This window comes from Crocodylus siamensis, chromosome 7, assembly GCF_052110815.1.
Source record: "Crocodylus siamensis isolate JL-2025a chromosome 7, ASM5211081v1, whole genome shotgun sequence".
Classification (NCBI taxonomy): domain Eukaryota; kingdom Metazoa; phylum Chordata; order Crocodylia; family Crocodylidae; genus Crocodylus; species Crocodylus siamensis.
The window spans coordinates 14,846,599-14,860,887 of NC_143401.1; positions in this window are offsets into that span (position 1 = coordinate 14,846,599).

Below are 14,289 nucleotides of genomic sequence, written 5' to 3' on the forward strand. Positions count from 1 at the left end.
AAACACTTTTCTTCCTTTTGTTCTCCTTTTTCTTCTAAACATCAATGCATGGTGGGTGAATATTAAAGGAGACACCCCAGTGTGAGGGGGATAAGCAGAGGACCAGTCATCACTGAGGTGCAGAACTCCCACTGTCTGTTTCATTGGTTCATATGACATTGTCTCTCCTTGTAAAATGCTGAAGTCCAGAGATTAGATCCTGCTCTGAAACACATGTAGGTAAATCTGAAGCAACTTTGCTAAAGTCAATGGAATCACAGTCAAATGCACCTAGAGCCAGAAAGTTTCAGGGTCTATAGGTACCACAGCCCATTGCATTTCATTTCATATGTGGTGGGCTTGCCGATAGCAGCCTGGCATGCTGGGCAGAAAGAATTCTAATTGTGATTGGTGGAGCTTTTCCATCAATCAGGTAAGCACTGAGGAAGGGCTTGCTCCGCCCCTACCCGGGGTGACTCCAAACCTGGGTGAGGACTGTGTTTCCCCTCACCCTTATCTACAATCTGGGGGTGATTGTAGGTAAGTATAACCAGTGTCTGAAGATACTGTGGGTCACAGTGGGATTGAAGAGCACAGGGGATTTCCTCCTCCCACTGATTGCAGGAGTGCCTCAGGATCAGCTGGGGCCCTGTGGGGGCTTTATGAGTTGAGTTAATCTGATGCTGAGGTGCCTTATATTTTGTGATATGGCGCCAGACATTTTGTGAGAGAGTATCTTATATTTTGTGTATTTCTATATTTGTAAGTTCATAGTATAATAGAGTTTAGCTATTTGTTGGGGCTCTGTTGGGACACTTCCCTTCTATTTACCTGTAACCTATTTGTATTGTTAAGGTGATAGACGGTTATCTATATCTATATCTAACAAGGTTTCAAGGCTAATAGCATATGTAAATATATGTACCAATGTTTATATAACTGTATATATTTATCTTTTAATGTAATAATAATAAATCTGTACATGGTTAAGTTTTAGCAAGTTCTGGCTTGGCTCTTTTGGGAGCAGAGGGAAACTGATTCAGCCTGCAGTTTCCTTCCACAGCATATCAGCCCTGCTAACTCTCCCTTCAGTTGGAGAGGGAAGTACTTACCCAGGTACTACCCAGGCTACATATATAAGCAAATGTGTTTATTCTTAGCACTGCTCTGGTGGAGAAAATGCTAACTAGAGGAGATGAATCTGACTTCAAAACTATGAAGGCATGACTAAATGAGACTACTGCTTGACTTCATAGGAAAGCCCTTCACCTTCATTGTGTACGAAGCCATATCCTCATGTTATAGATAAGGAAATGCTTCATTTATGTTCAGACAGAAAATCAGTGGCAAAGGACACATGAGAACATAGGCATGTCTGATTCCCATATGGATATGCAGTAGGGGTGTGAAAAAATGGGCCTTATTCTATTTGGATTCGGATTCAGCCCAAATCGGGGACAGCGATTTGATTAATTGATTTGGATCACTGTTCTCAATTCGATTCGGCCGAATCCGAATCTGAAGATTCGATGCTCATTCAGAGAATTACTGATTCAGCCATATACACAGCTTCAAATGTTTTTTCTACATACCTTGAGGTACCAGGAGTGGCTTGTGAATGCACATGGATCATCCCACAGGAGCGCAGCCCCCTCCTGTATGCTTGGTGGTGAATCTGGAAATGAACTGGAAGTACTTCTAGTCCACTTCTGGGTCCCCTGCCGAGATCACTGGGGGGCCTCCCCTGTACCTTTCCCGGGTCAGCGATCATCCCAGGGGAACCCTAGGTGCCCCCCTAGACCCAGGAGGCACCAGCTGCCAAGCTTCCCAGCACACCCGGAAGTGGACTGGAAGTGCTTTTGGTCCATTTCTGGGTCTGCTGCCATGTGCGCTGGGGAGCCCCCCACACTCTTGTGGGATGGTCTATCTGCCCAAGCATCTCAGCATTCATGGGCTGCCTGGTATCTTGAGGTATGTAGAAAAAACTTTTAAAGCTGTGTCTATATCTGAATTGTCAAATCTTTCTGAATCTCTCACAATCAATTTGGAGGATTCTGATTCAATTCAGAGAGATTAAAGGGTCTCCTGATTTGACTAGGAGATTTGGCCACCGAATCAGGCTGAATCTCTGACAAATCAAATCAGAAACCAAAGCTTCACACAGCCCTAACATACAGCTCTTCAGGCCACGTTAACTCTACTCTAATTTTTTCCCCAAAAAATAAGATCACTGGCCGCATCTACATGAAATGCTGACTGCACAGTCATTACTGTGACAGTAGCATCACCAAACAGCCTTTAGGTGATACTGACTGTGCAGGAACTTGTTACTACTGTGCAGTAGTGTTGCATCACCCTTTGTGCCATACAACACTACTGCACAGTAAGCATCTGCACAGTGAGCTTCTTGTGTAGATGCAGCCACTGTTGATTTTATTCTTCAGTGCTTGTCCTAAACTCTGGAGTAATGTCACTATACACTTTTAAACAGCTGTCTTGCCCCCCAGAGATGCCAGTATTTCATGGATGGATAAAGAGGTCTCTTTGCGTACAGGACTGTAAGATACACTGAAATCATTTGGGAAGTCAGTTACTACCTAAATTTAGATTATCATGATCTCCAGATTTGCTTTCATCATTCAGAAAAACAAGAAGCCTAACTACCGAAACTAATCCTATTTTGTATTTTTTCTGCCCTCTGTACGTAGTCAAGGTAGTGTAATAAAGGTTTACCATGTGAATGCACAGCAGAATTATACCATTCCATGCTCTGCTATCAGTCTGTGATTATGAACATACTGACACTTGCCCAAAGCACACCGACATATATAATTCAAATCAAATCAACCCTTCCCCTGTGTCTAAAGGAAATAATTGTAGAACTGAGTGACTTATAAAGATTTATTTTAAAATACATGTTTCTGCTATTTGGCCTCCTAAATCTGGGAAAGACACATCTAAGAATGACGAAGACACAAAAAATAAAACTTAAAAGCATCTGAAAAGGAGCTCCTTCTCCATCTAATATATACGATCTGGCTACAGGGTCCATATTTGCTCCTCAGCTGGCCATGATAGAGAATCTGGAAGGTCTCCTGAGTCTTTTCAAATCAATATGACACAAATGTTCTTGTGAACAGTGAATTCAGGCTCTGCTTATTGCTACCTCAAAAAGAAGTAAACAAAGTAAAGTGCATGCTAGTGGATGCCAGCATGAGTACAGGCCATGGTCCCCCTCCTAAGCAATCACACCCCCTTAAGACTAAATGGCACAACAGAATGCAATCCTTCCTTAGCACTCTTGTGAGCACTAGGATACCAGACTATAAAAAATTCTCCTTGAGTTACTGTGTGGGAGCTCCTCCACAAGGCAAGGCAGAATGTAGCCCTTTCCTTGTGAACAAATAGTCTGTATTGTCCTCTCCCATTTTTCACCACATGGTCTCAAAGTGCTTCAGAAATTTTCATTACAGGTGTGAGATGGGTTGGGGTCATCACTTCTATCTTACAGAGGAGTAAACTAAACTCTACACTAAGCTAAACTTGCCCTTGAGCTGAAGCAAGTGTGGAAACTAGGAGCCAAACCCTCTTTCACCTTTATGCACCTACCTGGTACTTGATGGAGGAAAAAGGCCCTCCCAACTTTTAGTCCAATCACACGGTAAACCAAGAAGTGAATTAATTAATACATTAACCAAAATTTCCCCTGCCACTGCCCCCCAGAAAAGAACCCAAATTGTTCACTAATATGTATCTTGTGAAGAAAGTCATTGTACGATCCTATCCAGTTCCAATTCCCTTCATATTCTCAACCATTTTTGTCATGCCATGCCTGACTTCTAGATTGTAAGTTCCCAGAGACAATGTTCTATGTGACTGCACCGCATAGCACCTGGCACACCTCTGGGTGTAACACAGATTGCAAGCAGCAGATCCAAATGACGTTTTAAAAGTCAGAGGAAACATTGCCTTATGTTCCATATTCACTGCCTAGAAAGAAGTGGGTAGAACTACACAGCCAAAAAAGGAGCGTGGAGAGAGCAACAACATATGAATTTACTTTTAATAATGTTTTTCCCTCTCCTTTGCTGGTAAATTTCCTTGTTTTTACAGGCAGAGACATTTTTGACTGCTTTTCAATACCTGAACAGTATTTACCTTGAAGTTCAATACAAATAAAACCACTCCTGAGAACAGACCCCAAATGCTATTTAAAGTTCTAGTCGAATAGAACCATCTATAAACTGAGACAAACATGAACAAACACATGTATCTGCTGCATAGGTAACATGTACTTTCACTCCTGCCTATACAGGGGTTGGCAGAAATACAAGCACACACATATCACATTGAAACACGTGCAGACATGTATTTTACGTGCATGACAACCGTATAGCCCCAAATTGCTGCTTGTACACAAATGCACATGCCTCACTCACAAATGCTATAGCTACATGTAGTCCTAAAACAATATATTGAAACAGATGGGTGCTCTAGAGCCCACACATGTATGTACCAGTTGGCACCCCAGCCACGCTGGCTTAGATGGGTGTTTTTATTCCTTTGGGGATGTTAGCACATGGGTGGAGGGGCAGTTAGCATTAAATTCTAGTACAACTCTAGCATACAACTGGTTACGTGGGCAGTTCAGGACCTAGCTCCTTGCAGGGAGGGTAGCCTTGTCTGGAATGTCTTGTCTTTACATTTAGCAGTGATGATACCATGTTTCTTTCCCACCATACAATTAGGGCTCAAACTACACTTTGACTGGGGCGGGGGGCGGTTGGAAGTGGTGGTGGCAGCAGCAGCGGTGGGTAGATGCCACAGGGCAGCTCAGGTGCAAGCTCCAGGCAGCTGCAGGAAAAAGCACCCAGCGGTGACAAGGGGGAGGGGCTGCTTTTCCCCACACTAAACAGCAGTTTCTGCCCGGCTGCTGGGAGGGCTCTCGTCTCATATGGGGGAGTTTAGCCACCCCGAATCCCAGCCATAATTTGATTCCTGAGTACAATCTCTAGGAATCAGTACAACAGCAGTACATTTTACTGTCAAGGGAACAGCTACTGTTGGGCTGATGGACCCAGATACATGATTCTTCATCTCAGAAGTAGGGCTCCCAAGTGAGGTGTCACAGTCCAGCCTTCACATGTGTCTACATCAGTGATTCTCAAACAGATCCTTTTAAGGGTGATTCAGGGTGATGCTTAATATTATCACCGTCAGGCACCCCTTTTGGTGTACACATACTTAAAATTCACAAGATACACCCGGACATTTAGGAATCCATAGTGTCAAAAATATTCCGACCTGTTGTGGTCTTTTTGAGTTCTTTGCAACAGAATAATTGCTCTATTGTTTTTCCGTAGTCAAGACATGAGTGAAAGTTTAGAGTTGGCATTATCTGAGGAAGGTCTTAAGTCTAAAAAGGGGTGCCTTCAATGTAAAAAGGCTGGGAACCACTGATCTACATGTTTTCTGTGACATACTATCTGTATTCTACTCTAACCTTACAGCCCGCTTGTCTTGCAGGGGAAAATTTAGCAATTAAAGTATTGCAGCAGATTCTGTCCTGATTTAACTCCCCAGCATATGTCAGTATAACTCAGTAGTTACTCCATTACCTCTGTGATCCTGTTGGACTAGAGGTAACATTTTTTCCTATCCTTATATTCCCTATATATCCTTATATTTCTTATCCTTATACTTCAGAAGCATGACCTGTTCCTTATACTCTTACTTCAAGGTGTGGTGTGAGGTGATAAATGGTGACCTACTCCCTGTTAAATGCAGCTGGGTGGTGAGCGGCAGTGTATCTCCTTTGTTTAAAATGGGTTCCTAGATAAATTATCTCTTTTGAGACTTGATAAGTCTGAGTAAATTGAAGTAAAAAACCCTATGTCTTTTCTACCATTCCTCAGTGCAGGACATTTTCAACCCTCTCCGGGAGGAGGCCAGCTCCAGTGAGGTCTGGCATCAGAGCAGCTGGATCAGATTTTGATGCCTGCTCAAGACCCTTTATGCTGCTCAACAGGAATAGCACGCTTAGGGTTGGGCAACCAGGGCATCAGCCCTAGGCATTGATTTAGAGGGGGCACAAAAAGGACTGCTGGCCTGGCCATTAGCTCAGCCACTGCTCCTGCCCCTGCTGCTGATGGTATCCACGGTACAGACCCTGCTTACACCTTACCCCTTTGCCCATCAGTACTTTAATGGCTAAATTTAAAAAAATTGGGGGGGGGGGGAGATTTTGGATCAACCCAAAGTGTTTGGTTCCTTGTTTTTTGTTTTTTTTTTTCTTAACCTTCTTTAAACCTTGTTAAAGAAATGTTAGTCTATATGGAAACAAAAATGCCACATTAAAACAAAAGGTTCAAATTGTTTCCTTTTGGAAACAGCAAAACAAAACAGAATTTTTCAGATCCCCCCCCCCCATTTTTCTTTAGTCAGATTGACCCAAATTCACAAATACTTTTTCCAAAAATGCTCTTTTCAGTTCATTAGTATTCACCAGGAAAATCTTCCCTAACTTTATTCAGGAGGCACAAAGAACCCAGATTCTGGATAAAATGGGCTGTAGGCAAAGACTTTGCTGGCTCAGTGCCAATAAATCTGGCTTATGTGTCAGTCATACCCTAATCTCCTGTCATAGGTAACATGTTGGCGAGAACAGAAGTAGGTAGTTCTTTCCGAAGCATAACTAAGGGCAGGGAGAAGGAAATGGGGCAGGGTGGGGTGAGGTAAGACAGCTGTTGCTGTTGCTGTCTGGCTGTATTACCCCATTGTCAGCAGCAAGAAGCTGCCATTGCCTTGTCCATCAGTGCCCAAGCTAACCTGTTACATCTTTGGTTCCTCTACAGTACTGTGCAAATCCTCCACTGGGACTGTTCACGTTTGAATACTGGTAATGTCTTATTTTACTGCCTGGTTATTACCACCTTCTTTGCAATGAATTTACTTTGCCTTATATATTCAAGAATAGACAATTTAATATAGTATATAGCCTACAGTCATTCGGCCATTTCAGTGGTACATTTAGTACCATATTTCAAGGTTTCATACCATTGCTTATAGTTACCTAAGAGAACCTAAATAATCCTTTAGTGTTTCTGGAACCTCTCTGTGACCTGCATGCTATTTGTATCTGAGTACCTCATTTGGCTTATAACTATGTTCTGCAATTGTCTGTGGGCATGTCTACACGAGACACTTACTGTGTGGTAGCCTAATAACACTGTGCAGTAGTGTGCCAGTCAAAAAACATGCTAATAACAGTGTTATTAGGCTACTGCACAGTAGCCATGATGAAAAAACTGCACCAGTGCTACTATAGTTACTGTGCATCGAGTTTGTACTTTATTAAGTACTAAACTAAATGCACAGTAACTTAACTACTGTGCATTAATTAATGTGTAGATGCACCCAGTGACTAGCAACCTGTTCAACCTGGGAACAGTCCCATCATACCAACATTACCTGTGACTAGCTATCCATTCAACCTGGAGACAGTCCCATCATACCAATACAGACCCAAAAGCATGAGGTCTCTGTCTGATTTGCAAGATGAAAACTCCTGGCCACTTCCCTGTTGCTCACCTTGTATGACATCCAAGATGGCTGTAGGTCTGTATATGGCATTCCAAAGATGTCCTTAATATGCTTTCTGAAAGGTTGGGGCTGCTGCAGGTGGCGACTTCTAAATATATGTGCATCTACAAGAGTCTTCCCTAGCCCTCCTCGTTATCTGTGGCCCCTCATAGTGATAGCTTCTGGTTCAGCTCCTAGTGAGGGACTGTACCTCTTTGACAGGATGGCGCACACCCGAAGTCACAGGAAGCAAAGCAGACAGATTTTCTTAAAAGAAAATAACTTTACTGGTACAAAGCCATACAAAAGGCAGAGTCTACCTGACCTGAAGCCCAAGCAGACTGTCCTATAAAACAGCTGGGCCAGCAGCCGCGGAGCCCCCCAGTAACCCCCAGCACAGCCAGAGGCAAGCGGGGCCCATGGTGGGAGTGGGTTAACCCCTTAGTGAGTGGGAGGAGGCAGCTCAGTGGAGCCGGGCCAGGTCTCGCCCTGCCCCGCCCAGACCCCTCCTTGGCCCAGCCCCCCAGGGAGAGAGGGAGGTAGGGGGGGTACTCACCAGTCCCCTTCCAGTAGGGCAGGGCCCCCCAAATCCTGGGCAGGCCCCCCCCCCCTTGCTGGAGAGCAGCTTCCCTGACGGCGGGCCCACTGCACATGCGTGCAATTTAAAAAGGTCCGCCAACAGCAAAAAAGCCCCCGTTAGGCTCCAGAGCAGAGAGAGACACACAGGTGAAAGCCCGCTGTGCCTCTGCTCCCCCAAAACTCCCCAGACACCCCCAGCAGCCATGGAGCCCCCCGCCAACCCCCACCACAGCTGGAGTTAAGCAGGGCCCGTGGTGGCAGGAGGTTAACCTTTTAGTGAGTGGGAGGAGGCGGCTGATTGGAGCCGGGCTGGGTCTCTCCCCACCCAGGCCCCTACTTCGACCAGCCCCCCCGAGAGCCACATGACCAGAACTTCATGAACAGGCTGCGCAAACAGGCGCGTTTGTCTGCTGGCATGTGAGTTAGCACAGAGTTTGCACAGGGGCGTATGTGGGAGGGCCCGAGGCCCTGCCTGTGAGCCCCCAGGGTAGACAGTCCCAGCCATAGCCAGCCTACCAGAGGCATGACACAGATGGGCACACGCCACACCTTGAGGGTCCCCTCAGGCTCTGCGCCCCCCCTCCAGCACCTCAGAGACAGCCACACAGATGGAGCCCATGGTTCTCGGCTTCACGCAGACAGAGCCTCTGGCTCTTGGCTGCGGGGGCTGCCTGTCCCTTTTCAAGGCTCTGGGGCCCGGGAGCATGGCCACCTCCCCTTGTGGGGTTTTCTCCCTTTTGGGGTCTCTGGTGTGCCAGCTGGAGGAGCCATCAGGTACTGCGTGCCATCAGGCTGAGTGCCATCAGGTACTGTGAGCAGAAGATAGACTCCTACTGCCAGGCCCTTCTCCCCCGGGAGATGGAGGGTAGACCATGGTCACCCTCCAGGACAGGGGAGGACTCCAGGATCTCCCACTCTGTCCAGTCAGGGGCATGGACCAAGGTGGTCAAGGGCCTTAAAGGACCACCGCACCAAGGCCCCTGTTTACCAGAGCTTAGCAACAGGTATGCACCTCTTGCTGCTCCAGCAGAGCCTGCTAAGTTGCCAGCTCCTGCAGGCAACACGGGCTCAGCCGCAACTACCACCCCCGCTCTCCCCAACACAAAATGTAAGGTGTTTGTTGTGGGAGACTCCATCCTGAGGGGGACTGAGGGGCTAATCTGCTACTCCGACCTCTTAGCCCAGGAAGTCTGCTGCTTCCTGGGGGCCTGCATCTGGGACATTGCAGAGAAGATCCCTAAGCTCCTCCAGCCCACAGACCACTATCCCATGCTGCTTATTCACATGGGCACCAAAGACATGGCTCAGAGCTCTCCTAGCTGGGTCATGACGCGCTACAGGGATTTGGGAGCGGGGCTAAAGGGTCTGGGGGCACAGGTGGTGTTCTCGTTGATCCTCCCAGTCTCAGGGTATGGGCTGAGGAGGATCCACGTAGTTAACCAAAGACTGCTGTGCTCGTGTCATAGGGAAGACTTTGGCTTCCATGACCACAACCCGCTCTTTGGCGAGAGAGGCAGCGAGCTGCTGAGAAGAGATGGCCTCCACCTCTCTCCCCTAGAGAGGAGGCTCTTCTCAGCTAGACTGGCTGACCTGCTCCACCAGGCTTTAAACTAAGCCTGCTGGGGGACGGGGAAACTATCACCACTGCCGGCCCGCTGAGCAACCCTTGCAAAGCCAGCAGGCCAAGGCACTTAAGGGAGCCCACCCCTGCCCCAGCCCTGGTACAATCTGCGGGCAAGGCAAGAGTGCTCAAGGGGACACTTGCCTGCCTTGTACGCAAATGCCAGGAACATGGGGAATAAGCAGGAGGAGCCCATCCTCCTGCTTAATGCAAATAATTATGATGTCATAGAGATAGCGGAAACCTGGTGGGACTTCACCCATGACTGGACCACAGGTATAGATGGCTAAACCCTGTACAGGAGGGATCATGTAGATAAAAGGGGCAGGGGTGTAGCTCTCTATGTTAAGGAAAGCTATGCATTCCTACAAGCTGATATTGGCAACCAGGGTGGACAACTGGAGACCCTTTTGGTTTAAAATCCATGGGGAACACAGCACAGGGGACACAGTGGTGGGAGTCTACTACAGACCTCCAACCCAAAGTTAAGAGCTTGACCAGGAGTTCTCCCAGGAACTGGCTGAGGCCTCATGCTCCAGGACCTTGGTTGTCATGGGTGACTTCAATTACCCGGACATCTCGTGGGAGAATCACTCAGCAAAATCCGAGCGGTTGCAAAGCTTCCTCTCGTGTGTGGATGACCTCTACCTAACTCAAGAAGTCTATGGGCCAATGAGAGGTAAAGCACTGCTGGACCTGGTATTGGCGACCTGGTGATCAATGGGAAGCTGAGTGATAGCGACCACGAGCTGATCACCTTCACCATCCTCCGTAAAGCTGGTAAGTCAGTCAGCAACACAGAAGTCCTTGACTTCAGGAAAGCTGACTTTGACAAGTTCAGGAGGCTTGTCAGGGAGGCCCTAAGAGACCATGACCCCAGGGAGAGGGGGGTTCAAGAAGAGTGGTTGCTCCTCAAGGGAGCGATCCTCAATGTACAAGCTAATTCGATTCCATCTCAGAGGAAAGGCACCAAGAGGGCACAGCACCCCCCTGGCTCTCCAGGGATCTAGCAAACCTCCTGAGGCTAAAAAGAAAGGGCTACAAAGGATGGACGATGGGATTCACCTCCACGGAGGATTATTCTGCACTGGTCCGGTCCTGCAGGGAGCAAACCAGGAAAGCCAAGGCTGCAACTGAACTCCAACTAGCTTTATGCAACAAAAATAAAAAGTCCTTTTTCAGATATGTGGGGAACTGGAGGAAAAGCAAGGGCAACAAGGGCAACTCAGAGGGTGGTAGTGGACAGGTCATATTTGACTTGCGGAGAAGTGAGAAGTGGAGTCTCTCAGGGCTCAATCCTTGGGCCAGCGCTGCTCAATATCTTTATCAGTGATTTGGACGACGGGGTGAAAAGCACCCCTTTAAATTTGCTGATGATACCAAAATTTGGGGTGAGGTGAGCACACTAGTAGGGAGGGAAAGACTGCAGCAAAACCTGGATAAGTTATAGGGGTGGGCTAACAAAAACAGGATGTGTTTCAATGCTGACAAGTGCAGGGTGCTGCACTTGGGGAGTAGTAACCCGCAGCACAATTATAAGATGGGAAACTCCCTTCTTGAGAGCACAGAGGCAGAAAGGGATCTTGGAGTCATTACTGACTCCAAGATGAACATGGGCCGACAATGTGAGGTCATGGTTGGCAGGGCTAACCAGACCTTGTCGTACACCCACAGGTGCATCTCAAGTAGGGCCAAGGAGGTAATCCTCCCCCTCTACGTGATACTGGTCAGGCCACAGCTGGAGTACTGTGTCCAATTCTGTGCGCCCCTCTTCAGGAGGGACGTGGACAACACTGAGAGGGTCCAGAGGAGGCCACCCGCATGATTCGGAGACAACAGGCCAGACCCTACAATGAGAGACTGCGGGACCTGAACCTGTTCTGCCTTCACAAGAGGAGGCTGAGGAGGGACCTGGTGACCGTTTATAAACTCACTAGGGGAGACCAGAAGGGTTTTGGGAGAAACCTTGTTTCCCCTAGCGCCCCCTGGCATAACAAGGAATAATGGCCATAAGTTATTGGAGAGTAGGTTTAGATTGGACATCTGTACGAATGACTTCACAGTTAGGGCGGCTAGGATCTGGAACCAACTTCCAAGGGAAGTGGTGCTGGCTCCTACCCTGGGGGTCTTTAAGAAGAGGCTTGATGCCTACCTGGCTGGAGTCATCTCAGCCCAGTTTTTCTTCTGCCCAGGGAGGGGTTCGGACTTGAAGATCCACATGGTCCCTTCCAACCCTATTTCTATGATTGGACCCCTGCTGAACCAGATGGGGCAACTGACAACTGACACCCAGGAAAAAAACCAAACTATTAAATGGGTACTTTGCTTCAGTCTTTCATCAGTCCCATGGGATGCCCATGCCCGCTATGGGACAGGGAGGTCTGGGTGAGGGGTTTCATAGTTTCATAGTGATCCCCTGCCCTCCATTAATGCTGACCTCGTGAAGGAACACCTTGAGAAGCTGGATACCTTCAAGTCAGCCAGCCTTGACAATCTACACTCCAGGGTACTCACGGAGCTGGCAAGCATCCTAGCCCAGCCTCTGGCATGGATCTTAGAAAACTCCTGGTGCTCTGAAGAAGTGCCCAAAGACTGGAAGAAGGCCAATGTGGTGCCTATCTTCAAGAAAGGGAGGAAAATGGATCCGTCTAACTATAGGCCCATCAGCCTGACTTCTATCCCGGGGAAGAGCTTAGAAAAGTTTATTAAAGAGGCCATCCTGAATGGACTGGCCAACACCAATATCCTAAGGGATAGCCAGCACGGGTTTGTTGCGGGTAGGTCTTGCTTGAACAATCTCATTTCCTTCTATGATCAGGTGACCTATCACCTGGACAAGGGAGAAGAGATTGATGTCATATATCTTGACTTCAAAAAAGCCTTCAATCTGGTATCCCATGATCACCTCTTGGCAAAACTTGCCAATTGTGGCCTTGGGTCCACCACGATCCACTGGCTGGGAAAGTGGCTCCATGATCAGACCCAGAGGGTAGTAATTGATGGAAGTCACTCATCATGGTGTCCTGTGACCAGTGGAGTCCCCCAAGGCTCTGTCCTGGACCCGTATTATTCAACATCTTCATTAATGATGTGGACACTGGAGTCAGAAGCGGACTGGCCAAGTTTGCCGATGACACCAAACTTTGGGGCAAAGCATCCACACCAGAAGACAGGCGGGTGAGCCAGGCTGACCTGGACAGGCTCATCAAATGGGTGGATGAGAACCTGATGGTGTTTAACCCTGAAAAATGTCTCCACCTTCAAAAGAAAAAACTGAAGCATCCTCATAGGCTCAGCAGTGCTACACTGGCTAGCACTACAGAAGAAAGAGACTTCAGGGTCATAATTGAACAAGATGAACATGAGCCTGCAATGTGATGCTGCGGCTAGTAAAGTGACCAAAATGCTGGCTTGCCTCACATTCTGACCCATGGACTTATATGCATCCAGCTTCCCTAAATAGTTTGTAATCTGTTCTTTCATCACTGTTGGCTGCTCACCTTCTCTCCAAACTGTGCTGCTCAGTGCAGTAGTCTGGGAGCTGATCTTGCCTATGAAAACTGAGGTGAGATTGCTTTAAAATACAACCAACTCTCCTTTTCCCCTCAGTCTGGCCTCCCAGGCAATCCTGCCCATCAATTCCCTCAGTGAGTTGAAATCTGCTTTTCTGAAGCTCAGGGCCCTTACTTTGCACTTTTCTTCCTTCTTTTCCTCAGGATCCTGAAATCAATCATTTCATGGTCACTACTGCCCACATTGCCAACTACTTCTACATTCTTCACCTAGTCTTCCCTGTTTGTGAGCAGCAGGTTAAGAAGATCACAGTCCCCTAGTTGTCCTCTCCAGCACTTGTACCAGAGAATTGTCCCCAGCTTCCTGGATTGCCTATACACCTCTGTATTGCCCTCCCAGCAGATGTCAGGGTGACTGAAGTCCCCCATGAAAATCAAGGCCTGTGATTGGGAAATTTTCACTGGCTGTTTGAAGAAAGCTTCATTTATCACTTCCTCCTGGTCTGGCAGTCTACAGCAGACCCCCACATCACCCTTGTTGCTCTCCTCTCTGACCTTAACCCAGAGACTTTCAACCAGCCTATCTCCAGTTTCATACTGGAGCTCTGGGAAACCATACAGCTCTTTCACATAAAGCACAATTCCTCTTCCTCCTCTTCTCCCCTGCTTGTACTTCTTGGACAGTTTATACCCATCCATGACAGTGCTCCAGTCGTGTGAGCTCCCACCAAGTCTCTGTTATTCCAGTCATGATATAGCACTGTGTGAGGACTTTTAATTCTTCCTGCTTGCTTCTCAGGCTCCATGTATTCATGTACAGACACCTGAAGTAACTAGGTGAGTGCCCTACTTTCTCAGGAAGGAAGAGAAGGCCTCCCCTATTATCCCATCTTGTTTCTGCTTCCTCCAGGTGACCCACTTCCCCACTTACCTGAAAAGTTAATTTCAGTCCTACATGCTCAGTAGGTTAAATAACTGATTGATTCATTCAGTAATATCTACCTAGTACAATTAAAC